The sequence below is a fragment of the Typopeltis vanoorti genome, chromosome 5 (assembly GCF_054136105.1).
Source record: "Typopeltis vanoorti isolate ZY-2024b chromosome 5, IOZ_Tvanoo_1.0, whole genome shotgun sequence".
NCBI lineage: Eukaryota > Metazoa > Arthropoda > Arachnida > Uropygi > Thelyphonidae > Typopeltis > Typopeltis vanoorti.
This window is the reverse complement of record NC_143553.1, coordinates 78705908-78732338: the sequence shown is the minus strand read 5'-3', so window position 1 is coordinate 78732338 and position 26431 is coordinate 78705908. Positions and strand designations below refer to the sequence as shown.

The 26431-nt window shown below is 35.0% G+C and overlaps 1 long non-coding RNA gene across 1 annotated transcript; it reads right to left on the bottom strand.

The window, feature by feature from the left end:
- Window positions 1-26431, bottom strand: LOC150106568 (uncharacterized). Its single transcript, XR_016548318.1, has 3 exons — window positions 26079-26431; window positions 15412-15803; window positions 1-723 (listed from the first exon to the last, which is right to left on the bottom strand). It is a non-coding gene; the product is annotated as an uncharacterized LOC150106568 (long non-coding RNA).

The window sequence follows — 26431 nt, the reverse complement described above, 5'->3', positions numbered from 1 at the left end:
TTGATAATTAAAACCAGAATCTTATTAAAATAGAAATATATATTAATTAATGCAATCATGATAAATACAGAATTACTAAATAAGCAGATATCTAATAGCTATTAATTAAGATTATATATAATTATTAATTATGGTTATATTGCTACCATAAATCAGTATTTCTTTGCAGTAATCGTAAAGATGGTCATAGGACTACATTCATTTGGTGATGGGAATCCACTTCTCGTCCTTACTTTCATAAAGGACATTTTTCTTATACGTTTTATACATATAAAGACTTTTCCCTTTATCTTCGTCATTGTCACTCTTTCTCTGGTCACTGGTTTCATCAGTTACATATGTTATTTTTGTGGTAAATTCAAAACGAGAGGCATCAATCTTTTTTGCTCTTTCTAATACATCATTTGTATCTTTGTAATTTTTCGTGGGAAACATCAACGTTCCTTCACAACCAATATTGTCGATTTTAAGTGTACTTTGCACGGCATTGAATTCTCCCTTACACACGAGATTCACTGCCTTCTGCCAACTGCGATCCAGCTGTGTGAGTCTGAAATTCTGTTCACAATTAGCATATCGATGTAACACCCATTTTCCTCCGTATTTGTTGCTTTTATTGTCCAATTCATAATCATCGTTTTTATTTACAGCCCAGAGGCTATAAAATAATCCGAATGTTTTTTTAGGACAGAAGTAGGCGATTCCTGATGATGAAAAATCCGTCTGTTGAAATAAAGAAACAAATGAGAGTGCTGTTACTAACACACTTCAATTATCAACGTTATCATTGCTAATTTATATAAATTACTTTTAAATGAATTCTGATTATTTATTGCACTTTAACGATTCTTAATTAATGAGAAAGAGCATATATCCTAACACAACATTCGAGAAATGGAAAAGGTGTTGGGGGTGTGGAAAGGAATAGGAAAATGGGGACTAAATAGATGAAGATTGCGTTCCTATCAATCTCCTACATGCCCCAATACTTTTTTCTATCTGACCCACACACGAAAGGACACAAGACCTACATCAGATCAGTGCCGTGTGTGTGTGTGTGTGTACAAGAGGATCAGGAGAAAGGAGGAATCTGTTCACATTTTGCCAAAATTGCGGTTGTAGTCTGTGGTGGGGGGCAGAATGGGGAGACTTCCAAAGGGCAAAAGTAGATGGGATGAAAGAGGAGACAGTGAAGTTTCTTCGGTGTGTTTTAGGCGAATTGTAAGGTGTTGGTTAGAAGTGGCTCTTGTTTTACTGAATTTCGAGAAGAGTGGAGGAATTAATGTGGCCAATTCAGCAGAGCACTGTCCATGTAAATATCTATAGAAGAGGCACAAGGCGGAAACTGAAGGACTGTGTGAGAGGGATCATTAATTATCTGGATTGCCCTGTTCTGGATAGAATCGACCAGTTTACAAAGGATCTTGGTTCACCATCTCAAATATGGGAACAATATTCCATGGCTAAGCTGATTTGTGCTTCGTATAGGGTTAGCCGCTGTGAAGGTGTGAAGTGTTGTCTTCTGCAAAAAAAGTAGACCAAGTTTTTTTGCAGCTGTAGAGGCTATAGTCAAAATATGTTTGTGCCAGGAAAGATCGGAGATGCAGATCAGTCCAAGAAGAGAAATCTGATGGTGGTTGGACATTAGAGTATTAGTGAAGCTAAGGGGTAGGAAAGTGAATTCTTTCTTGAGAGAGATCAGACAGAACTGAGTTTTGCTAAAATCAATTTGACACAGACTGGGAAATAATGCTGATAGTGAACTATTCAAAATAACTACTTTTTACCCCAAAAAGAGTAACATTATTTTTTAAAACAAATTCGAATAAGAACTGTAACAAGTAAATACAACAAAATGTAAAACATAAGGTAAATGAGAAGAAGTAAATTTATTTGTCACAGACACGAGGATGGCATCAAATAACTAAAAAATCGATGCCTTTTGCACTGACAGCTAAGATTATTAAAACAACAGTAGTAGTTCGGTCATTGATAACCAGATCAAGATCAAGATAAGATAAGGAATCGTGACGTGATTGGCTGATAAGATCAGTGACGTTTTTGTGTGTGATGCGGTGCGTGACGTTATGAGTGTGGAATGTTTGGAATTTCTCTGGGGACACGTGTCAGTGATGTCAGGTTGTATGTTTTTGTTCGTGTATGGGATGTTGGTGTTGATTAGAGATAAGGACTCGTGTCGTGATTGGTGGGACACTTTTAACCAAACAGGGGTATGGCGAATGGGGAAAACGATGTCAGTGTCCTGGATGTGTGTTGTTATCAGATGTAGATAAGTGACGTAATTTGTTAGTTGTAAATAAGTGACGTTATTGTTTTGAATGGAAAAGGAAGATATTAGTGGATAAGGATTCGTGTCGTGATTGGTGGGGCAGTTTAAACCAAATAGGGGTAGGGTAAATGGGGAAAGCGATGTCAGTGTCATGGATGAGTGTTGTTATGTGATGTAGATAACTAAATGGTTTGCGTATGGAATTGTGGGTGATGGTTAGAGATAAGGAATCGTAACGTTAAGAGTTTCGAAATTTCTGGGGAACATATGTGTCAGTGATATCACGTAGTGTGTTTTTGTTCACGTTTGGTATTGTGGGTGGTGGTTAAAGATAAAATATCTTGGAATTTCCCAGGGTGGCACACATCTGCCAATGTCGTCACGTGTTTTCGCTTGTCTGTAGTTGGCAGCACGAATTGTCCAATATAGATTAGGGGCATTTCATTTATGTTACTGAATATGGTAATTTTAGTTCAGAGTCAAGAGATGACGGCAGCATTTAGACATTTTCTAAATAATTAATTATAGGCTATCACTGCTGTTCCCCTGCACGCACGCACCCCCCCACACACACACACAGTTCTCTTGTCAATAAATGAGTATGGGAATTCTTAGTTTAGAATCAAGAGCTGGCAGCAACATTTAGACATTTAGACATTTTTCTGAATAATTAATTATAGGCTATCACTTGTGTTCCCCCCTCAACCACACACTTTTTTTTTCAAGAGATGATGTCCGGGATTGGAGATAAAAATAAGTTCTTTTTTGAATGCAAAACCAAACGGTATTTTTTAAAAAAATAAACTGAGATTTTAATGGATTACAAGCACTTTTGTATGTAATCTAGAAAAATTCTAATGCTAATTTAGATTAACTTACGTTCTCTCCAGAATGGCGCTTCTGAATGGCAATCGACATTCCAAAATAGTTGAATTATAACCATATATCCACATCATAACACAAACAAAACACATGGGTTGAAAGAATGAAATTTCTGTAAATAACCTGAAAATCTAGTTGAATATTTCTTTCTTTAGATTTCTATCCGTTTGGTACTATTCATTAATTTCATTCGCAATGTGTGGCTCCAGCTATGTTTTTTCGCATGGTGGTAAGTGTAAATCTCAATTTATCCTTTCATGACTTACTTTTAAAATTCAGTTTAACTACTTATTCTAAACAGAATAACTGAACAAAATAAATAAATAAATAAATTGTGTGTGAATTTATTTTTCCCCAACTGTAGATTTGTTTCATTTGTGTTATCTTTAACGTCTCATTTCCAGTCGCAATTTTGTCGTGCTTACGTGTGACATCCTCTGACTGGGTTTAGAATTCTCCGTTAGCGTTTTCGTATTAGAAAAGTCTTTTGCCACCAGAAATGAATAGTTATTTCTTATTATTTCAAATGAATATTAGCTCTGTAGTATACTTTGTTAATTTCTATGTTACCTTTTATCTGACTGAAATATTATTTCTTGTAGAAAGGCTTATACGCTGGTTAAACATGATAATTTGCCATCTTCATGGGACCTTAAGATAAAGACACCTACATGCAAGTACTACACAACAGCAAATGAGAAACGAAGCAAGGAAGCTACCGTTTTCCTAAATTCCTAATGGTGCGCCCCCTGGCGGGCTATATTAAGTGTTCTTGGCCTTTGGGCTGAAGTTATACTGATGCATGTTTCCCAAATTTGGGGTAGTTTCATGCATCCAAATTTGTTGAGGTTTGGCATGTTCCTAAGGAATCACGCTGGTTCCATGAAGAGTCTTTCATATTTGAACTTGCTGTGGTGTATTACTGTGGCTTTCTTCCACCTTATTCTGTGGCGAGTATCCAGAGCACGGTCTGCAAGCCCAGAGTAGCTGTACTGGTGAAATCGAATGTAGTCCTTGTGTTCTGAGATTCTGGAATTTGCTGTCCTGCCTGTTTGGCCAAAGTAGGACAATTTACTGTTGCAAGGGACCTGGTACACACCTGGTTAATCTTTAGTGGAGCGGATAAGGGATGCCAATTTTCTATATGGTCTGTAACAAGAGATCAAGTCATGTTTTTTTTAGGATTTTGTTGATTTTTTCCGAGGTGCCTTGGATGTAGGGAATGTGATGGACTTAGAGTAATCTTTTTTGGGAGGTGGGTTGTGGATAACTGGTTTCAGTAATTTTTGGATTTTCTTTGGGGGGTAGCCATTGGCTGAGAAAGTGTTAACGATGTGATTTAATTCAGTGGTTAGGGCTTGGTCATTTGAACAGATTAGTTTAGTCCTGTTGAATAGTCCTGTTGAATAGTCCTGTTGAATAATTCAAGTCCTGTTGAATAGTCTTAATAACTCCATATTTTTGTGAGGGGGGGGGGAATTGTTGGTGAATGTATCTGCCTGTATGGGTGGGTTTTCTATAAACTGAGAAAACCAAGGGTCCATCAGATTGGCGGGTTATTAGTGTATCTAGGAAGGGGAGGCTATTGTTTTCCTCTTTTTTCCAGGGTGAACTTGATTCTAGGGTGTTGGTTGTTTAAGTGTGTTAAGAAGGAAAGGAGTGTATCCGGGCCATGTGGCCAAATAGCGAACACATCATCAACGTAGCGTAGCCATATGGTAGGTTTTGTGGGGCATAGTTTAAGGATTTCTCTTCAAAAGTCTCCATAAAGAAGTTGGCCAAGGATGGGGAAAGTGGTGAACCCATGGCTGTCCCAGCTATCTGTTTGTAGAATTTTTCCTGCCAAACGAAATAGCCTCAGTTCGTTGTGAACTGAAATAGGGCTAAGATATCAGGAGGAAATTTAGCTTGGATTAGCCCTATGGTTTCTTTGAGGGGGACATTTGTGAATAAGGAGGAGACGTCAAAACTGACCATTATTTCATTATGTTGGAGTGTAAGGTTTTCTATACTGTCTTTGAAGTGGGCTGAGTGTTTTATGTGTGATGGTGTGTTGCCAGAATAGTGGGAGGCTAAATATTTAGATAGTTTGTAAGTGGGGGAATCAATGCCATCCACTATGGGATGTAATGGCACATTATCTTTATGTATTTTTGGAAGCCCCTATATACGGGGGGGGGTCTTGAGTTATATGGGTTTAGTCTGTTAGTAATCTCCACAGACGAAGAAGTGACCTTCTTAAGGAGCCTATGAAGTTTTCTAATTTGTGAGTTGGTGGGATTGTATTCAATGGGGAGGTAAGTAGTTCGATCTAATAGTAAAGCATTAAGCTTACCTGTGTAGTCAGTATGATCGAGTACCACAGTAGTGTTCCCCTTATCAGCTTTGGTGATAACTATTTCTTTGTTTTTCTTCATTTCTTGTAGAGACTTGTATTCACTATTGGATATGTTGGTTTTTGGTGATTTTGCTTTTGTGAGAACACAGGCTGCATCCAATGTAATATCGTTGGCAATGTGGTTTGGAAAGTGCCGAATCCTGCGTTCAATCTGGATCATTAATTCCTCGGTAGGTAATTTCCTAGGAGCAATGGCAAAGTTGTGACCATGTGACAGAGCATTAAGTGCTTCAAGCTTCAAGATAACTGAAGAAAGGCTAACTACAGTGTTGGTTTGTAGTTTTGGTTTGGATGTCGAGTTCTTTTTTAATTTATCAAACTTGTTGATATGTCGACTCTATATTTTTTCGAATTCTTTATTTGCCGCAGTGCACGAGACATCATGTAGAATTGACCAAACGTTCGTGATTTAGCATATTTGAAAGCTCTTTCTCTAGCGCTAAAATATCTCTCTTTATGTAGGCTAGGGAACCGCATGTAACGTTAATTTGCTCTGATAGCAAAATCTGGCTCACGTGGTTATAGACACGGAGAGCTGTCTGTGAAAAGAAATGGTGCGTAAATTTTACACAATTTGGGATTACCTGATTATCCCAGCAGCGTTTCAGGAAGGCCAGATGATTCAGTGTTGCCTAGATAACTTCAGCTTGAGTTTGCCGTAATGGCGGGCCTTGCATATGATGAAATCTCCGTGGATGATAGTAATTCTTGTAGTACGGCTTATACGATGGTTAAACATGATAATTAAATACTTAAGGATTTGGCAGCATATAATAAAAATATAAAATATAAAACCATATAGAAAATTTGCATCCCTTATCTGCTCAACTAAAGACCAACACCACTTCCCCTAGACCTATACCAGGTTAATGTACAGCTGCAATTAACCTGGTGTATACCAGGTTAATTGCAGCTGTACATTTTCCTATTTTGGCCAAACAGGAAGGACATCAAATATCAGAATCTCAGAACATAAGTACTATATCCGATTTCACCAGTACAGCCACTCTGGGCTTGCAGACCATGCTCTGGATATGTGCCACAGAATGAGGTGGAAGAAAGCCACAGTAGTACACCGCAGCAAGTTCAAATATGAAAGACTATTCATGGAATCAGCCTGAGTCCTTAGGAACATGCCAAACCTCAACAAATTTGGATGCATGAGACTGCCCCAAATTTGGGAAACATACATCAGAAGAACTTCAGCCCAAAGGCCAAGAACACCTAATACAGCCTACCAGGGGGCCATCAGGACTTTAGGAAAATGGTAGCTTTCTCACTTCGTTTCTCATTTGCTGTTGTGTAGTACTTGCGTGCATGTGTCTTTATCTTAAGTACCCATGAAGATGGCAACGTGATATTGCCAAAATATTGGAAAGTGTATATCAAAGTTGATTTAATTTATATTTCTAGTATATGCTGTCAATTCCTTAAGTATATTTAATTATTGAAATGTTATTTAGAATATTGTATTTCTGAATCTAACATACAGAAATTAAATAAAGTGAAAAATACACTATTTTTTGTTTCTTACTCTTCTTATTTAACATTTGTAGTGATGTTCAAAGGCATGATTTTCCATGGGTGTGTATGTCACATTCACGTGATTTCCTTCACTTTGACACATATCCAAATCTTTATTAGTTCCTGATCGTGGGAAATTGTTACTGTATTAAAATAAATGGTTAGATTACACGTGTGATGTTTAGAGTATGGATTAGTCCACGTTAGTCCTCGGGGGATATACGAATTTTCCCATATAGGTGTTTTGTTCCTTTTCTGGCTATGGGAATTTTAGTTTAGACACTTTCTCAATAACTAATTACACCCTATCATTGCTCTCTAACAGTGTTGCTCAAAGGTATGATTTCTTAAATTGTTTCCCATGCTTAGTGATGTGACTAAGTGATTTTAGCATTCAAGTCATTTTTTCATTGTGACACACATATCCTAATCTTTATTCATTCCTGATTAAGGATTTTATAATCACTTCTTGTTTTCAAGTAGATGGTGTATTTGTTTTGATTAGTGTAACTACCAAAGTATAGAATTTGACTTCATGTGATCGAAGAGTTCTACGGTTACAGGATGTCATGTGTTCTTGTTTTCAGTTTTTAATTGGTTATGATTCTTTATAAATACACATTTACAAGATTCAGAGACATTGGTCTTTTCAGTTATATTTGAAAATGTATTTGGTTACAGAACTTCGTTAGTTGCAATATGAGGCATTCTGGAGAGAAAGTAAGTTGTTTCTTTTGCATATCTTAAACATAGCAATTGTCATTTGAAATATTAACATAAGTAGAGGGATTTTTAGTGACTACATTAGCAAATATTTGTCTAAGTTATTAATATAAGTTATAAGGCGGTTTTGAAATAAAAAAAACATGTTCATTAAAATATTTCCAACTGTTGTGTATTGTGAAATTGCCATAAGTCATTATATTTTTTTCCTTGTTAGGGTGATTTAAGAAAGATTTTAAGGGTGGTTGTTTAGTAAAATTGTGTTAGATCGCATAGTGTCAAAATTGCAAAAACACCTTATAATGAGTAACATGTATTTATTTTCTAAAAGAGATCTCTGAAATCTAGAAAGTAATTTTTTTTAATTAGCAATCATCTGTAATTCGTATTTGTTGATAGTAACAGGATTGTGTATAATCATGTGCCTATTTTTGTAGAAGTTGATTTCACAGACACATCTGCAGGAGAAAATGAATAATGCACAGTTCATGGCATTAGTCCTCATGTAACAGTCGCTGGTGTGGCAGGTGAGAGCCAGGACCCCCACAATTTTTATATCCACAATCTGGATGTGAAACTAAAGTTCCTTCTACTTCTAGAACTGAGCCCTCACTCAATGGGGAATTTTATACAGTTTCGGTGGGTCGTTCACGATTCTCTATCAAATATCAAACTCATCAAATGGAGTATCATATTAGATTTCGTGACCTTGAACTCCTCCCATCGGAGTCGTTTTTCAAAATGTCTTCAAAATTCAAAAATATGCTTAATGAGATCATTCATTATTTATCGAGTTTAGGAACTTTTTCTCACGTTCGGTTGGGTGTTAGTGCATCCAGCTTAGAGAGCATACCATTCATGTTGCTCTCTGAAGTAAGTATCCAAAGGATAGTTGATGCCTTTTCTTATTTTTGTCTCTTATTTCGCTTTTCTCATTATGATTTTGTGCATAGTGTGCCAGCTCTGTTTAGGATTAACTATTATTGCCCCAGTTGCATAAAAAATTCAAAAACCCAATCGAATTGCAAATGCATAAATGTTTAAATGTATGCATCTGCTGTTGCACAAATGCCACTCATAGTGTGCAGGACCTTCTTTTGTGCAGGTCATGCAATAGATTTTTATGTCGCTACAAATGTCTGAATTTGCCCATACAAAACAATGTTTGTCCAAAAATCCATCATTGCAGACAATGTTTGACTGCTTTCTCTACAGATAAAGCCACGTCTGTCCATCTGAAAATTACTGCAAAATAATAATAAAATAAAACTACTGTAAAATAGATCACCCTAAATATCACTGTTTTGTGCAAAAATTGGAGATATCAAATAAGCATGTTTCTTTGATCTATTTTGACACAGAAACTATTGCAATAGTTTCTGTGTCAAAACTCGATTTAAAATTTTGATTTTGGTAGTCACAAATGTGGGTTCTGGTGTGAAAACTGTGATTTTAGATGAGTTCTTTTCTGTCAATAATATCATGAAACGGAGTGGTAGGAACTATTGCAAAAATCATCATCATGTTTCAGTATTATTTAGTTGATTTTGGTAGTCACAAATGTGGGTTCTGGGGTGAAAACTGTGTTATTTTCTGTCAATAATAAGAAATGGTTAGGATCCTTCAGACTATCAAACCAAAAAACGAAAATATCCATGTCATTATACACAGTTTTCATGGTTTTGATGGGTATTTTATTTTGGAATATCTTTTTGAACTGGGCATGGGGCAGGAAATTTTAAAAATTTCCTGTCCCATGTAGCATTTGTTGGATCGAAGATACTTGCTGTATATTATGATCCATTAAACATATTTCTTGATAGTTTTTCATACATTAGTGTACCTCTCAGGAAACTCCCAGCCATGTTCGATCTGCTAGACGTTCATAAGGGTTTCCTTCCTCATAAGTTTCATAAATCCGATTTGCTGGATTTTTCAGCCATCCCTGAAAAATCATTTTTCCAGCTGGAATTTATGACAAAAGAAGCTCGTACAGAGTTCGAGAATTGGTACGAAAGTCGGCTAGACAATGAATACTGTCTGAAAACAGAACTGTTAGCATATACAAAAGATGACATGTGTCTTTTGCTTGACAGCTGCAACACTTTTCACTCTCTCTTCATGCAGCTCATCCAGATTGACCCGTTTCTCCATGACATAACAATTGCAGGAGTAGGCTTGAGAGTATGTCTCCAGAACTTTTTAAAAACCTAACATTTTGGCCATACTTCCTGCTTTGGGTTAGAGGGGGTGGGGGGCAAATGTGCAAAGTCAAAAGACTTTGGCTTGGCTCAAATGGCAAAAACACCACAACAACATGCATGTTCTGTTGGGGGGAGTCTGCATCAGACCTTATTTTGTCGATGGGAAAAGTGGAAACATTTTATGCGAATTCTATGGTTGTTTCCACCATGGATGTCGACAATGCCCTAGATCAAGTACTTTCCAGCCATACAGAAACACAGATGTTTCCCTTTTTGAGGAAACAAAGGATCACAAAAAATATTTTCTTAGCAAAGGACTCTATGTGGTCTCAATTTGTGAATGCCAACTAATTATGGAAATTTCAAAAAAACATAGACATGAAAAACTATATTGCTGCTCTTAAAATTCCAGATCCCATTTTACCTCATAGTGCTGTGCTGTGCATGGTGGCAGAACTGATTACTACATAATGTATCACAAAACTCAATCAGAAGGGGAAGTAATTTGCTATTTGAACTTCAATAGCCTTTATCCATGGGCAATGAAATACCAAGTATTTTCTATGGGACTTCCCGAAGTTATTCTCGATAATTTTCGACTATAGTCCTGAGGTATACTTTGGTATTTGCCATGCAAAAGTGGAAGCACCTGATGAACTCTTTTTTACCGGTTTTGCCAATCACAGTGAACAAAAAATAATCTTCCCCTTGTGTGGGATGTGTGCTTCTGAAATGGTTCCATCGTGCTCTGATATGGACCAATCTTTTACATGTTTTTGGTGCACTCCAGAATTAGATTTAGCATGTGCTCATGGTTATAAAGTTTTATAATTTTATCAGGTGTGGCATTTTTCTAAAAAATTTGAAGGTGAAGAAAACTTCTTTGCTCACTACATTGATACCTTTCTGAAGCTGAAACAGGACTCATCTGGATGGCCTGAAGTAAAACACCGACAAGCTTCTCTGGATGAGTTTTTGCAAAGGGAAGGTATTATATTAAATAGTGAACACATCAGTAAAAACCCTGGTAAACGTTTGCTTGCTAAGCTTTGTTTGAATTCCCTATGGGGAAGGCTTGACATTAGAATGTCAAGAACTCGGACCCAGGTGATTTCCTATTATGAAGACCTCGTAGAACTATTTTTAGATAACAGTAAAGTTATCCAAGATGCCAGGTTAGTTTCAGAAGAGCAGATGATGGTTGCCTACTCTCCTATTGAAGGTGCCGAGCCTGAAAATAGGAAAGGGAATGCTGTCATCTCTTCATTTGTAGCCGCCTACAGAGGTTATGGAACCTTTGCAAAGAAGGCTTTTGTATACAGATACCGATTCTGTCATTTTCACTGAAAAACTGGGTGATTACTCACCATCCACTGGTGAGCTAGGCGATGAACTCAACTCTGAAGTTATTGTTGAATTTGTTACCACAGGTCCCGAATCTTATTCCTACAGAACTCGGGAGGGGGGGGGGTAAGTTTGTGACCAATTGCAAAGGCATTACTTTAAATTCTTGTGTGGCCACTGATATTAATCTATAATCTATGATAGCAGCAGTAAGGGGTGAGCCACTAAACATCAAATTCCTATGCCATTTTTTGTCCATACAGACAAATGAAGCTGTCAACTCAAAACGATCTCCGTAACAAAAAGATTTGGATGCACTTTTTCGAAGGGCAGAGTATCAACAGACACATGCACTTTTCCTTATGGGTATTTTAAAGGATAATTCCTTACACTCACATACCCCATAAGCAAAAGATGCCATCTATGGGACAGAAAACTAAACAACATTCTACCTGGTATGTAAAAAAATCGATGGTTGTTTCCCACATGATAATTCGCAGTGTCACCTTTCTCTTGTGCAATTTTCACATTGCTGTTATTGTTACTATTATTACACAATAGTTCTTTTTTTTCTTAGAATTTAAAAAGTTTAGAATTAAAAAAAATTCGTCTTGGAATGATTACATAGTGACTGTGATAAAAAAAATATTGATGGGAAAATTTTACTGGTATTAAAAACAAGTATGTATCTATTTTTACATTATTTCTAATTATATAAAAATAATCACAGTCTATGGATGCCCATACATCCATTTACATGCATTATTTCCGAAGCTACTCAGTCAGGAAAAACAACATTCATGTTGTCTCTCATAGAACATTGTAATCAACTAATCAAACCACCACCAGAGCGAATCGTATACTGTTACAGTGAAAATTTAAAAAATTTACCAATATAGAATTCGTGAATGGTTTGAAGTTACCTGAATTTGATTCAAATGTCAGAAATTTACTCATAATCGATGATTTGGTTCACCAGTCTAAGGACAGCATGGATATAGCTGATGTTTTCATAAAAGGTTCACATCACCGTAACCTCAGTGCCGTTCTAACTGATATAAAATTTATTCTTTCAAGGAACACATTTTCGGACAATTTATCTCAATAGCCATCATTATGTTATTGCATTTAAAAATCCTCGAGATTTTACAATTTTCTCATTTAGCTTCACAAGTGCTTCCAGGGCATACGAGTCTGTTAGTGGAGATTTATAAAGACGCAACCTGGGAACCCCACTGATATTTAATTTTAGACTTTAGACAGGAAACACCTGATATTTTATGCTTAAGGCACGGATCTTACCAGGAGAAGAATCCAACACAGTGTAAATTCCCGAATGGCTGACAGACTCAAACGATATGAGTATCTTATCAAGTACTTATCTCATTCCTCTCCCAAACAGGCAAATGATGCTCTAAAACACTGCACCTCCCACTAAATAATGTTGCTCTGTGAAATCTGCAAAAATGTTATATCTGGCAATATTCCACTAGATAATCACCAGAAGTCACGCCTATGAAGGAAAAAAAAATTATAAGAGCACTAAGCAACAAATCGCTTCCCTTCATTACTAGAAGAAAATTGATTTTGCAGCACGGGGGAGCACTGCTCCCATTATTAGGCAGTATCATTGTTCCTTTATTGAGTTCATTTATTAGAAAATGAATCGTATGTTTAAAAAATTTATGCTTCTCTAATCACCAGAGGAGCGTGAATTATTTATTCTAGATGATGAGATTAGTGCCATTATAAAAATGGGAAATCAACATCCCAATGAAAAAGTAAAAGCATATTTGACTGTTTTGCAGAAGTATTTAGGTTTGAAAAACCAAATGGCTCACACAGAAGGAGAGCAACAGGAGCCTCGGCTGTCACATCCTGAACCTACAGTATGCAAACAGAATACCCAGACCCTTTCCCGTCAGCCATCAACATCAGTCACTTCCAGTGAGAAAAATGTTTCCAATCCACTCCCACCTGAAGGAGAGCTCGAAGAACCAGTGCCAATTTTGTCTTTTTATCTCCCCAAAAACTGGGTAGGAATAAGAAACTGGTGTGGAAAAAATGGTAAGTGAAAAAAAAAACATTTTTTTTTAAAATTATGTTTTTATTTTCAGTAAATGATCTGTTACAGCATAAGTGACAATAATATCATTATTGTCACTTATGCTGTCAATTATTCTCTGAGTTGTATTTGCTATACCACTAAACTCGAAGATCCCTAGTCTGACCAGCTTATTCTAGTATAATGCAACCAATATAATATGAAACTGGATATCATATCACACTAAAGTAGATGACGTTACATTTACTAACCTTGAAATGACAACCATTTTCCCATGCCACAATTGCAGCATATTGAAACCATTCCAGGTACTGCATCATTTAAATTTTTTAAAATGATGCAGTACCTTTCAAATCCTTCCCAAAGTCATTAATATGTAGATTGAATAGCAATGGACCAAAGATTGATGTTTGTTGTACAACACTATTCATCTTAAGTCTTGCAGAATCACATCCCTTATGTAACACTTTTTGATATCAGCCAGTCAGACATCCATTTATCCATGCTAATATTTTATACTCCAAACCTATATTCTCCAATTTATTCAATACTATTCCATGCTGTATCCTGTGAAAAGCCTTGGAAAAATCCGAAAGAATCATGGTGTACCCATTCCTCTTGTCTAACACAATGGTGACATTAATATAGAATGTGAGCGTGTTTACTGAAACGTGGTCTTCCTTTTCTTTTTGATTGGAAAGTATAGCTTCTCCACCAATCCATTTCTATGTGACTCCTAATGAACTTTTACAAATTCTTCGCCACCACCGAAATGCTACTGATAGGTCGTTACTTTAATACATCGACTTTGCACCATTACATTCTTTCGTCCATAAATTCTTTTCACTTCTGTGGAATCTCCGCCGTTCTGAGGCTCAGATCATATCCTGATCAAAGGAATAGCCAGTTCAGCTGAACACGTTTTCAGAATTAGTGCTGATATCCCATCAGTCCCTTGTTGAAATCTTATTCATTTTGTGCAACAGCTGTAGTACCTCCTACTCTTGCACATAAATTTCTTCATCCAGTGAATGGGTAACAAAAGGTTGCTAATTAGTTGACCAATCTCTTCTGCATCTCTCACCTGCACAGTATCTACATTCAGTAGTTATTCTTAGATGTTCATTCTTCCTTTTACTTGCAGCATAAAGATATAATTCTTTTGGGTTGTCTTTAGCTAGCAAAGCCACAATGCAGCATGTAATCCTGTTTTGAATGGAATATTCATTAACTTAGGCATTTCTCAAAAATCAGTACCTCATGATCACTGTCACCATCCTCAGGAACAATAGTTACGACCATAACTGAAATCCCTCTCTGCCACTACATCAGATCTTATGCTTTGACCTCGAGTTCCTTCTGATCATAAGATGCTTGATAAAGGTGTCGCGTAACAGCTCAATAAATTCACTAGTATTTCTCTCGTGGGACTTTAATGGTACCCAAATGACTGTTCAGATAATCAAAGTCCGTAATTGTGATTTATCGTTTCTAACCCATTATCTTTATTTGCAACCGATCCATTAGGTCTGTAACAGCACTCCACTATGTATTTGATTTTGTTAAACTACACATCACAGCAGATTACTATAACCTCACAGCGACATGGAATACTGTTACTAGTATTGCAGCGATAGGTCTCAACTTTAACTGCGCTGTGATCGTCGATTATCATTAGTAGCACACCTCCTCCTCACTTTCATGAACTATTATAGTAATTAATCATTACTGTGTAATTACTAAAACTAAAACATTGCTAAAACAGTATTTATAGATCACGCATCATCAGATTATTAGAGGATGCTCTAAATATATATATATATATATATATATATATACTCAAAAATTCTTTTTATTATAATAATAACATGAAATATTTACGAAGTACTTCATTTGTTAATAGATAATAAAAAGAAAAAAAATTCATTTGCAATTTATTATTCTGAAAAGTACAATGATTATAGCAGTATATGTAAATTACCTTTTTCTGAATTATGGGATAAAGAAAAGTTCCCTGATGGTTTTCGTTTCTTCATTAAAATCACGATACACTACTTCAGGAAACTTGAACAGTTCGAGAAGTAAACCTGCTTCTTTCATGATAGAATTAATCTTTTCGAAGTCGTCTGTAAAAAGGGCAATCATCCCATACTCATTTCCTTCTTTCCACATGCATTGTGCTTCTTGGAAAAAATTTTTCGTTACAAGTTTTCTTGCCAGCGACCAGCCGCTTTCAAGGCATGTCTCAGATAGTGATAACAACCATTTTCCACCATATATGTTTATATCTGATCCGTGCAAGATAGACAAGCATCCTCCTCTCGATAATGTGCTTGGAAAAAAAGGTTTAGGGGATTCCTTATCCTTATCCATCTGTTGAAATAAAGAAAAATAAAGTGAATATCCAATTCACTGTAAGTTTTGTGTGAAATTGTTACATATTTCAATAGAACTTTATATACAAATTGTGTGCCTTTAACTGTCTGCAGTGGCTTGCATGTATTGGGTCCGTTATTTTGTTTTATTGGCAGACAACGTGCATTTTTGCCAAAAACACCAATCACGGATGAAATGTATACTGTATACAGGGACAAAGAAAATTATGGGATAAAGAAAAGTTCCCTTGATGGTTTTCGTTTTTTCATTAAAATCACGATACCTTACTTATTGTGCAGGATATGAATACATCAGTAAACATATTCTGCTGCTCTACAAAAAAGACATAAATGTTTTCGAACTGTTGATAATAATAATAATAAATATAAAAAAAATGTATTTGTTAGATAAAATGTATCTGTATGCAAGATATGAATACAGCAGTATACATATCCTATTTCTGGTCTAGAAAAAATTTTTTTTCAACTCAATTAATCTCCTCTCCTCTCTCCCTTCCTCCACACGCAAGTCATTTATCTAGGAGAATAAAGAGATTGAAAAGAGCACTTTCTTCGTTGTTGTTATACAAGGTCGACTTTACTACAGATCAATGAAATCCGTACTATGTTAACAAAGAAACTGCAAAGAGCAGTTTCTTCATTAACACAGTATGATAAGCAATTATAAAAAGTGATAATAATAATAAATAAATATAAGCAGTTATAAAAACAAAAGTTTGTTTCTTTCGAATATAACTCGAGTGAAACAAACTGTCGTTTTTATAACTGCTTATTATTTTCAATACGGTAATAATCAATATGTAGAGAGCAGATAAGTCTTTTGGAATTGTTGATAATAACAATAAATAAAAAAATATGTATTTATCTGTCTAAAACTATTAACGACAGTAAGTAAAATTGGAATATCTCTTTTTAATTTTTGACTTCCTTTTTAATTCCGAATGAATGTAATTAATGCTATAATTGGGTTATAGTATTAACAGATGTACATATAGACAAATATGTACATCTGCGATACCCCTCTTGCACAATTCTCCGAAATGCAGTCCTCTCTATCTTCTACAGTTAAGTACTTCAATATTTCAAGTATAGTCATCAAGCCCTGCACTTTTAGTCCAGATAGACGTGTAGATTATACTTACACTTTGCTTTCAAATACAGTTCCACCGTTTGTTAAGTAATGCGAGAACGCCAACTTCATAATTTAGAATGTAAATTAAAATTGCGCCCTTGTAAATACAAATCTGATGTATTCGCTGATAAGTATTTCAATTTTATCTTCTAAACGACTAAATGAGCGCACAAGATGTGCTTATTCGTATTTACGAAGGAATTGTGCAAGAATTTCTATTTCACCTTCCACGTTTGCACAAGGTCAATAACTCAACTCAGCATTATTTACTTCTGCAAAGACAGGGAGAAAAATGCCATTAACCAATGTAAAGTAAAAGGAGATTATTTGAAGTCATATATTTCGTTATTACTCTCAGTTTCTATTCTTTACGAAAAGAGATTTCCAAATGATATATTCCATCATGTTTGTATAGATGAATCATCAGTTTACGAATATATTTAATTGCGTTACTTACTGACAATTACTAACTTATCCCCAATTTAATTAAAGAAACAGCGCTTTTCGCTCACTCCTACGTGAAAGTCAATTTTAAGATCATTTTCATCGGTTCTTAATTTTACATTCGGGTTGAAGTTTTATAGTTTTACTTTAAAGTTGTTTTAATAAGATATTACGGTGAAGGTTTAGGTTTTACTTTGCGTTAGGCTTGATATTTGACTACAAGTAAAACTACTAATACATTTGTATTAGTACTTTTACGAATGTAACTCAAGTAACTTTCCGTCTACAAGTAAAACTACTACTACATTTGTGTTAGTACTTTTACTACTAATACGAATGTAACTCAAGTAACTTTCCGTCTACAAGTAAAACTACTAATACATTTGTATTAGTACTTTTACTACTAATACGAATGTAACTCAAGTAACTTTCCGTCTACAAGTAAAACTACTAATGTGAAAAGTGAAATAAATGCATTTTGCATTATCTATTGCATCTTGACAAAAAAAAAGTAATTGCTTATGTGAATTGTGAATAAAATTAAACTGTAAAATTAAAATATAAATGGCAAAATAGAAACATAGCTGTTTAACTGTTTTAATGTAAAACTGTAATAACTGTAAATTGTTTTTGTCAGGATTACTATTAATTTTTACATTAATTATAGTATTGCATTGTCCTAATCATAATAATTTGAATAACATGTAACAAATTGTACACCCTAATCTCATAAAATTCCTTTGAAAGATAATAAACTGTGGTTTAAAATTATTAGTAGTAGTATTACACTGGTACCTGCATGGTGTCCAGTACTCCTCCTGGAAGATGCAATGTATTATATATTTACGCTTAAAATAACAAAAAAGCTCTCAAAGATAAAATACTATCCCATAAATTTTAATTTTTTTGGTTTCCTTTTCTAGCTTTGCATGATTCGTACTCAATTTATCATTCTGATTTAAAATATCTTTTTAAAATTTTCCTATCACTTATAGTTTTTTAGAAACACGATTACATTTTCATGACACTGCAAAATTCGATGCGGCAAAATTTTATTAAAAAATTCCTAAATCGATTTTACGGAGGTCATAAATCAAATGGAAAGAAAAAAATTGTACGTATATATATATATATATATATATATATATATACGTACAATTATTATATATATATATATATATATATATTATACAACTGAACAATTTTTCTCTGATGCCCATTTTAAGCTCATTTCGCAACCTTACAACTTAGATCAGCTATTCACAATGCTTAAATAACTTGCTCGTCAAAATCTGAGCATTTACTGGCTGTTACAATTTATATCTTTGGCTAACATTCTTCTCAATATACAATAGCTAATTCTCAGCCTCAATTATTTCTTATAGCGACTTATACTGTACAACTATTTTAACAAAGCTACATTCAGCGGACATACAATTCATAATCATTACGTCAGCGTTAATACAATGGAATCTACTCGCAAATTCGCAGAAACATATGCAGTACTACCAGCTTTGAAGATTTGTGGCGGTTCTGCTGACTGCTGTCCTCCGTCCTATATACTGTCCTTTGCTGAACGGCTTTTTGCGGTCGTTCTGGTGTAATACTCTTCCCGGAGTTCCGTTAGTGAAAGTACATCTCCGTAGAATAATCTGCCTCTCCTGATTTTCCCCGTGCTTCGGGATCACGATCCAACGAAATCTCGGAACTCCGAGCGGGTCAAAGAACTGCAGCAAGACAAAAACTCCCCATTTTAGAGGTTCTCAAGAGCTCTTTTTCATGATTAAGAAGTTCCTTGTTTTTTTAGGGTCGGAGACCCCCGAATCTTCTGTGAATAACTGACCTTCAGTTTTGGTGGAAAAATCTCCACATCTGAATAACCTTCAATATCTATGTTCATTATTAAGTCGCCAACATAATCTTGCCTAATCTCTTAACTTCAGGCAGAAATATTTTTAACATTCTGTTACATTAAAACTTAATATCAAATCAACGTAATGTACAATGTTAGCCTTTGCAATATACATGTACACATAAGACAACACAAGACAACCCCAAAGGTTATATCTTCTTACCATACATCACCTCCCTCTCCACGAAACTAAGAAGAATTTTGCGAAAGTTCAACATAAAAACCTGCTTCTCTTCTCTTCCTAAACTAAGATCCATTTTAAGCAAATACAAACAGGCTCACAATCATATGCAATTCTCAGGAGTGTACAAAATCAGGTGTGACTGCTGGAAACAATACTATGGCCAAACTGAAAAATCCATCCTCCTACGTCTGGAAGAACACCTGAGGAACATTGCCTACAAAAGAACTAGCGCAAGTGTCCTGTCAAGCCATGTACTGTTTTCAGTAAACACAAATGATAAAGGCCGTCAATATGAGATAAACCGGACAACAACTTCAAACCTTCATATATGGCATGACAAGGTAGAACGCCTCATAGTCGAATCTAAGGAAATTGTTATGGACCCTCATCATATAAATAATAACCTTAGTTATAATCTACCGGACTCTTTCAGCTCTGCTATTCGATATTGGCACACGCGTGAAATCAGACGCACGCAGCTATTTAACAATAGAACTTCAACACGGACTGTAACTACAATTCAAAGCTAACTGAAGTTTATAATAGTCGTTTTATAGTGATACGATGTTTCTTATAGTGTTTACTGGCTTTCTATGTTCCCACGCCGGAAGAAGTCGGACAATCCGATGAAACATGTTGCGTTTTGAATAAATTTAATTGTTATTCTAGTCTCGGTTATAGTCAGTACATATAAATATGAACATATCCCAATTCCGAGTTAATACTACAAATTGATGTATATAAATAAATAAATAAATAAATAAATATATATATATATATATATATATATATATATATATATATATATATTAATAAAATGAAGCGGAATAGTAAGTCATATTTGAATAGGTGACTACGTGCTACTGTTGGCATGAGTAGAATGTGTGTGACAGCTAATTTTCGAGCGCCAGTATTGGATTACTGCGCTATGTAAATCAGGCAAATTGCAGCTTAGATTGCTGTTCAAGCGTGAAGTGTCCAGAACTATTTCTTTTGATTCTATAATACGTCTTTCAAATTCATCCCTAGATATATATAAATTGGTTGTGCGGTTCCAATCAACTTGCTGTGGCCGTTCTTCAAGGATAGAGTTTGTGGAGAAGAGCACATGACTGGAAAGTGCGCTCGCTCGTGTTTTACTGCAGGAGATGTCACGTCTATGTTCCTCAAAACGAAGTGAAACAGATTTATCTGTCTGGCCAAAATAAGGTCGACCACAGTCGCACATAACTTTATAAACACCAGAAAAATGCAGTTGGTTGTGTTTTGGTCGACTCAGAAAAGAACGAAGTTTTGGCAGAGTAGTATAGTCTGTCTTTATGTAGAATTTCTTCAAAATTCTAGATAGTTTTCAGGTAAGAGAGCTGATAAATGGTAACTGTATATGAGTGATAGGGTTGGAATCATCTTCTTGTCGAGGATGTTGGTGTGGTCTCAAATATTTAGTGATGTTACGAGAAGAATATCCATTATTTAAGAAGGTGTTTTTCAGGAAGTTAAGCTCTGTTTGAAGGTCTTCTTCTGTGGAAGTGAGACATCTTGCTCGATGGGCAAGGGTGGAGATGATGCCCAGTTTCTGAGGAGGAAAGTGATGAGAAGAGCCATGCAAATATCTATCAGTGTGGGTGGTTTTGCGAAAAATTGAAAATTTAAGACAGTCAGGTGATCTACTGATCTTGAGATCTAAGAAGGGGAGAACGCCGTTAATCTCTAGTTCTGAAGTAAATTTAATGTCCTGATGTTGATTATTTAAATGGATTACGAAGTTTTGAAGTTCCTTCAATCCATGTTCACAGATAAGGAAGACGTCATGAATGTTGCGTAACCACAGTTTAGGTTTTAAAGTAGCTATAGAAATAGCTCTCTCTTCAAAATCTTCTAAAAAATGTTAGCTAAGACTGGGGATAGAGGGCTGCCCATAGCTAACCCGCTAGTTTGTTTATATATTTTATCCTCATAGCACAAATAGCCGGAATTGATGCAGTGAGTTAGAAGATCAAATATTTTTTTCAGAAACCTTGTCCATAAGAAGAAAGTCCATGTTTTTTACCTTGTTATTTTTATAAGTCTTATGTTATTTCTTACTCACCTGAAGAAGTTGGAATACCGATGAAACTAGTCGTGATTTATTAAAGATTTTTGTTATACTTGCTCGGGTTCTAGTAAGTTAAATTTTAATCTTATAAATGTATACATCCCGAGTCAATCCTAATTACAACAATATATACAGTATCTACCTTCTGACGAGGTTAATGTACATCATATCAAGGATTATGAAAAAACTCTGGTAAAAATTGGACTTTTTATTAATAGGTTAGTTTTTCTGAAAAGATGCAAATTCCACTCTGTCATCCCAAAGGTTTCAGAGTTCAAAGAATCGATTCGCACTAAACGTGCTTATAATATCTACCGCAAGGCTAAACTTGATTTATTAAATGAAAGAATTGCAGATACCAAGCCGACGTTAGCTTCTTTGTTCTGTAAAAGAGATTCTTTTTGAAAATATCTTAAGTTCATCTTTAGATAACAGGTCCTGGATTGATATTAAAACATGAGCTCTCTCTCCGTGCTTCTAGATCGCAACTCTCCAACAAATTAATTCTTATCAGAAAATTCAACCAACTTAGACAGGAGCAAACTCTCCAATCCCATATCAATTAACAAAATCTAAAAAATGTTGTGATTAACAAATCCTCACACACACTCTTTCGCCTGCAGAACTTAGCGTACTCTCTAAGTGTCTTAACTTCGTTCCTTCTCCGACCTCCAACCTCTTTCTTTTGTAAGAAAGAGTTCCTAAGGAACTCTTTCTTACAAAATTTGAAAAGGCAGCTGCGCAGTTACCAAAACAAACTTCGAATCTACTTAGGATCGATGCCATCTTTACTATAAACAACAATCGGCGTCCTACAGATAATCTATCTCCGACAGAAAGAAAAGCAATCCACCAGCTTCGTAACAACAATGACATTATTATCTTACATGTGATAAAGGGAATGCGACAGTAATCTTAGACAAATCTGACTATCGTTCAAAGATTAACAACTTATTAAGTTCTGATACCTATTCTATTCTAGAAAGTGATCCCACAAGAAAACTTCATTACCGTTCAAACAATCTTCGAAAATCTACTTCTGAACTTCCTAGACACAAAAGACTATATCTCCGTTCTCTCCATTCTCTTATTCCTCGTTTGTATGGCCTGCCTAAGATCCACAAGACTGACACTGCTCTAAGACCTATTGTGAAAGGTATTGACTCACCCACGTACAATCTGTCTAAATATCTTGCAACTTCTTTAAAACATTTAGATGGCAATTCCTCCTCCTTCATCAAAAACTCTGAAGATTTCATCTCATAAATAAAAAATTTAAATCTAATAGCCTCTGACAGAATGGTGAGTTTTGACATCGTGTCTCTTTTAACGAATGTACCTACAGATGAAGTTCCGACTCTTCTTAAGGACAAAGTTTCTAAAAAAATATTTGCTCTTCTAACTCACTGCATCAATTCGGGCTATTTCTGCTATGAAGATAAAATATATAAACAAACTATCGGGGTAGCTACTATGGGCAGCACTCTAGCCCCAGTCTTAGCTAACAATTTTTTAGAAGATTTTGAAGAGAGAGCTATTTCTATAGCTACTTTAAAACCTAAACTGTCGTTACGCTACATTGATGACGTCTTCCTTATCTGGGAACATGGTTTGGTGGAACCTCAAAACTTCCTAAACCATTTAAATAATCAACATCAGAACATTAAATTCACTTCAGAACTAGAGATTAACGGCGTTCTCCCCTTCTTAGATCTCAAGATCAGTAGATCACCTGACTGTCTTAAATTTTCAATTTTTCGCAAAACCACCCACACTGATAGATATTTGCATGGCTCTTCTCATCACTTTCCTCCTCAGAAACTGGGCATCATCTCCACCCTTGCCCATCGAGCAAGATGTCTCACTTCCACAGAAGAAGACCTTCAAACAGAGCTTAACTTCCTGAAAAACACCTTCTTAAATAATGGATATTCTTCTCGTAACATCACTTAACGTTTGAGACCACGCCAACAACCTCGACAAGAAGAAGAATCCAACCCTATCACTCATATACAGTTACCATTTATCAGCTCTCTTACCTGAAAACTATCTAGAATTTTGAAGAAATTCAACATAAAGACCGACTATACTACTCTGCCAAAACTTCGTTTTTTTCTGAGTCGACCAAAATCAAAACACAACCAACTGCATTTTCCTGGTGTTTATAAAGTTATGTGCGACTGTGGTCGACCTTATTTTGGCCAGACAGATAAATCTGTTTCACTTCGTTTTGAGGAACATAGACGTGACATCTCCTACAGTAGAACACGAGCGAGCGCCCTTTCCAGTCACGTGCTCTTCTCCGCAAACTCTAACCTTGAAGAACGGCTACACCAAGTTAATTGGAACCGCACTACCAATTTATATATATGCAAGGATGAATTTGAAAGACGTATTATAGAATTAAAAGAAATAGTTCTGTACCCTTCACACTTGAACAACAATCTGAGCTACAATTTGCCTGATTCCCATAGCGCAGTAATTTAGTACTGGCGCTCTAAAATTAGCTGTTACACACATTCAACTCATGCCAATAGTAGCACGCGGTCACCTATTCAAATATGACTGTTACTATTCTGCTTCTTTTTATTAAGCCAGAAAGTCCATGCTTTTTACCTTGTTATTTTTATAAGTCTTATGTTATTTCTTACTCACCTGAAGAAGTCGGAATACCGATGAAACTAGTCGTATATATATAGATATATATATATATATATATATATATATATATATATATATATATATATATATATATATATATACATATACGTATACATATATATATATATATATACATATACATATACGTATACATATATATATATATATATACATATACATATACATAATATATATATATATATATATAAATACATATATATATATATATATATATATATATATATATATACATATATATATATATATATATATATATATATATATATAATATATATATATATACATATGCATATACAGTATATATTGCAAAGTTCTTGTCTCTGTTGCACAATTTTCTGTAACGCAATTGCTTCAGATTCGCTCACGTAAATAGTTGAATGATGCAGTGTGCAACATGTTTATTGCGCGTGTACATGGAGATTCAACTTACACGAGGCTTTCAAATGCAATGCGTTCTCTTAACTGATGTAAGTACATCAATATTAGAATTTAGTATATATAAATTACAGCCACGTTATTTAAATATAAATGTGATATATTCTATGTTAAACGTTTGTATTTTTTTGTTCTAAATGATAAAATGGTCACTTCTTGCTATTATTTCCACATTCACCTTGATGTGTGTACAAGGTTAAAGAGCACAAGCCTCAGCTTTAGTCGTTTGCTGTAAAAAGAAGGTTAAATGTGCCACTAATGAATGCGAAATAAAAGTAGATTATTAAAGGTCATATATTTTACTATTTCTCTTGATTTCTAATCGTTAGGAAATATGATGTATTAAAAATGATATATTCCGTCTCCTATTTATATAAACAGATCATCAGTTTACGGATATATTTAATTGCATTCAACAATTTAAATGAAAATATCAGCACACTCAGCTCACTTGAAGATTACAGCCTGTTTTATCGTTTATTATTTCTTAGTTTTAGTTTTACATTGTGGATAATATTTCAGTTCAACTTTAAGGTAGGTTTCAATTAATGTTGGGATGAAGTTTTAGTTTTACATTCGTGTTAGACTAAGTTTCAGATTGGGATTACAGTTACATTGTAAAATGGAGAAATGCCTAATCCCAATTTCAAATTAAATTTGAAATTTTAATTAGACTTTTGGGGTTTAATATAGGATTATATTTTAGGTTAACTTAACGGTTGAACTTTCAGCATAATATTGTGATTCGTGCTTTTAGGTTTACAGTGGTTTTGGTGTTTTAGGTTGAAACTGGGTTTAGTCTTTTACCTTGACATTAGGAAAACACTTTCAACTGGGTAGTGCGGTGGAGTTTACGGTTAAAAATCCCACTTGGGTTTTAGTGTAGCAATAATGAGACCGTTTTTCATTGATCTTGATAAAGTTTTGAGTTCAGAGTTCAAAAGTCAGTTAAAGCTGGACTTTATATCAATATAACATTATAAACGAACTGTGTGATAGATGATAATACTCAAAATGATATTAATTTTAATATTATGTTATTATTAATAATAATATTCGCATTTTATTTTATTTTCTGCGCCATTTATGTTCAAGAATGTAAATGAACATCGAAATAAAAGCGAATAAAAGGCATTATTTCATGCATCATTTAGTCAGAAGAGGAAACAAGGTAATGGCTAATGATCTACCGATACTTCAACTAAACTCTTCCTCTCACAGCTTTCCATCTAATGACCTGAAGCTGCGTAGCTCAAGTAAACTTGATTATTTTATTTGTTGTTGCGTAATCGGGATTCGAACTACTTGCAATTATTATTGTTTAAAATTCGTTTAGGGAAAAAAAAACTGAAATTGAAGATATCTTACCTCTGTACAAGTTTAGAACAGCTAAGAATATTTCTGGACGATCGCTAGTGTTTGAAATACTGGGCTTTAAAAATCTGACTCTGGTAACTATCTGCCTGTACCGTTATGGACTTGAACAGCGCTCGGACAGGACGTTATGGACAGAGCGTGATGCGTACATATTACTACTTGGAACTTTGTGACGTAGCTTGAGGACTTGGTTAGAATGTTGGCGATATTATGTCATCGAACGCGGAATCTATGGTTTAGCGCCGGAAACAGATGAAAAACAGATTCCGCATTCGGTGTTGAACAATGTACGTTATATCTAGCACCTACACTTCTGCATAGGCACTGACAGCATCTTCGTTGAG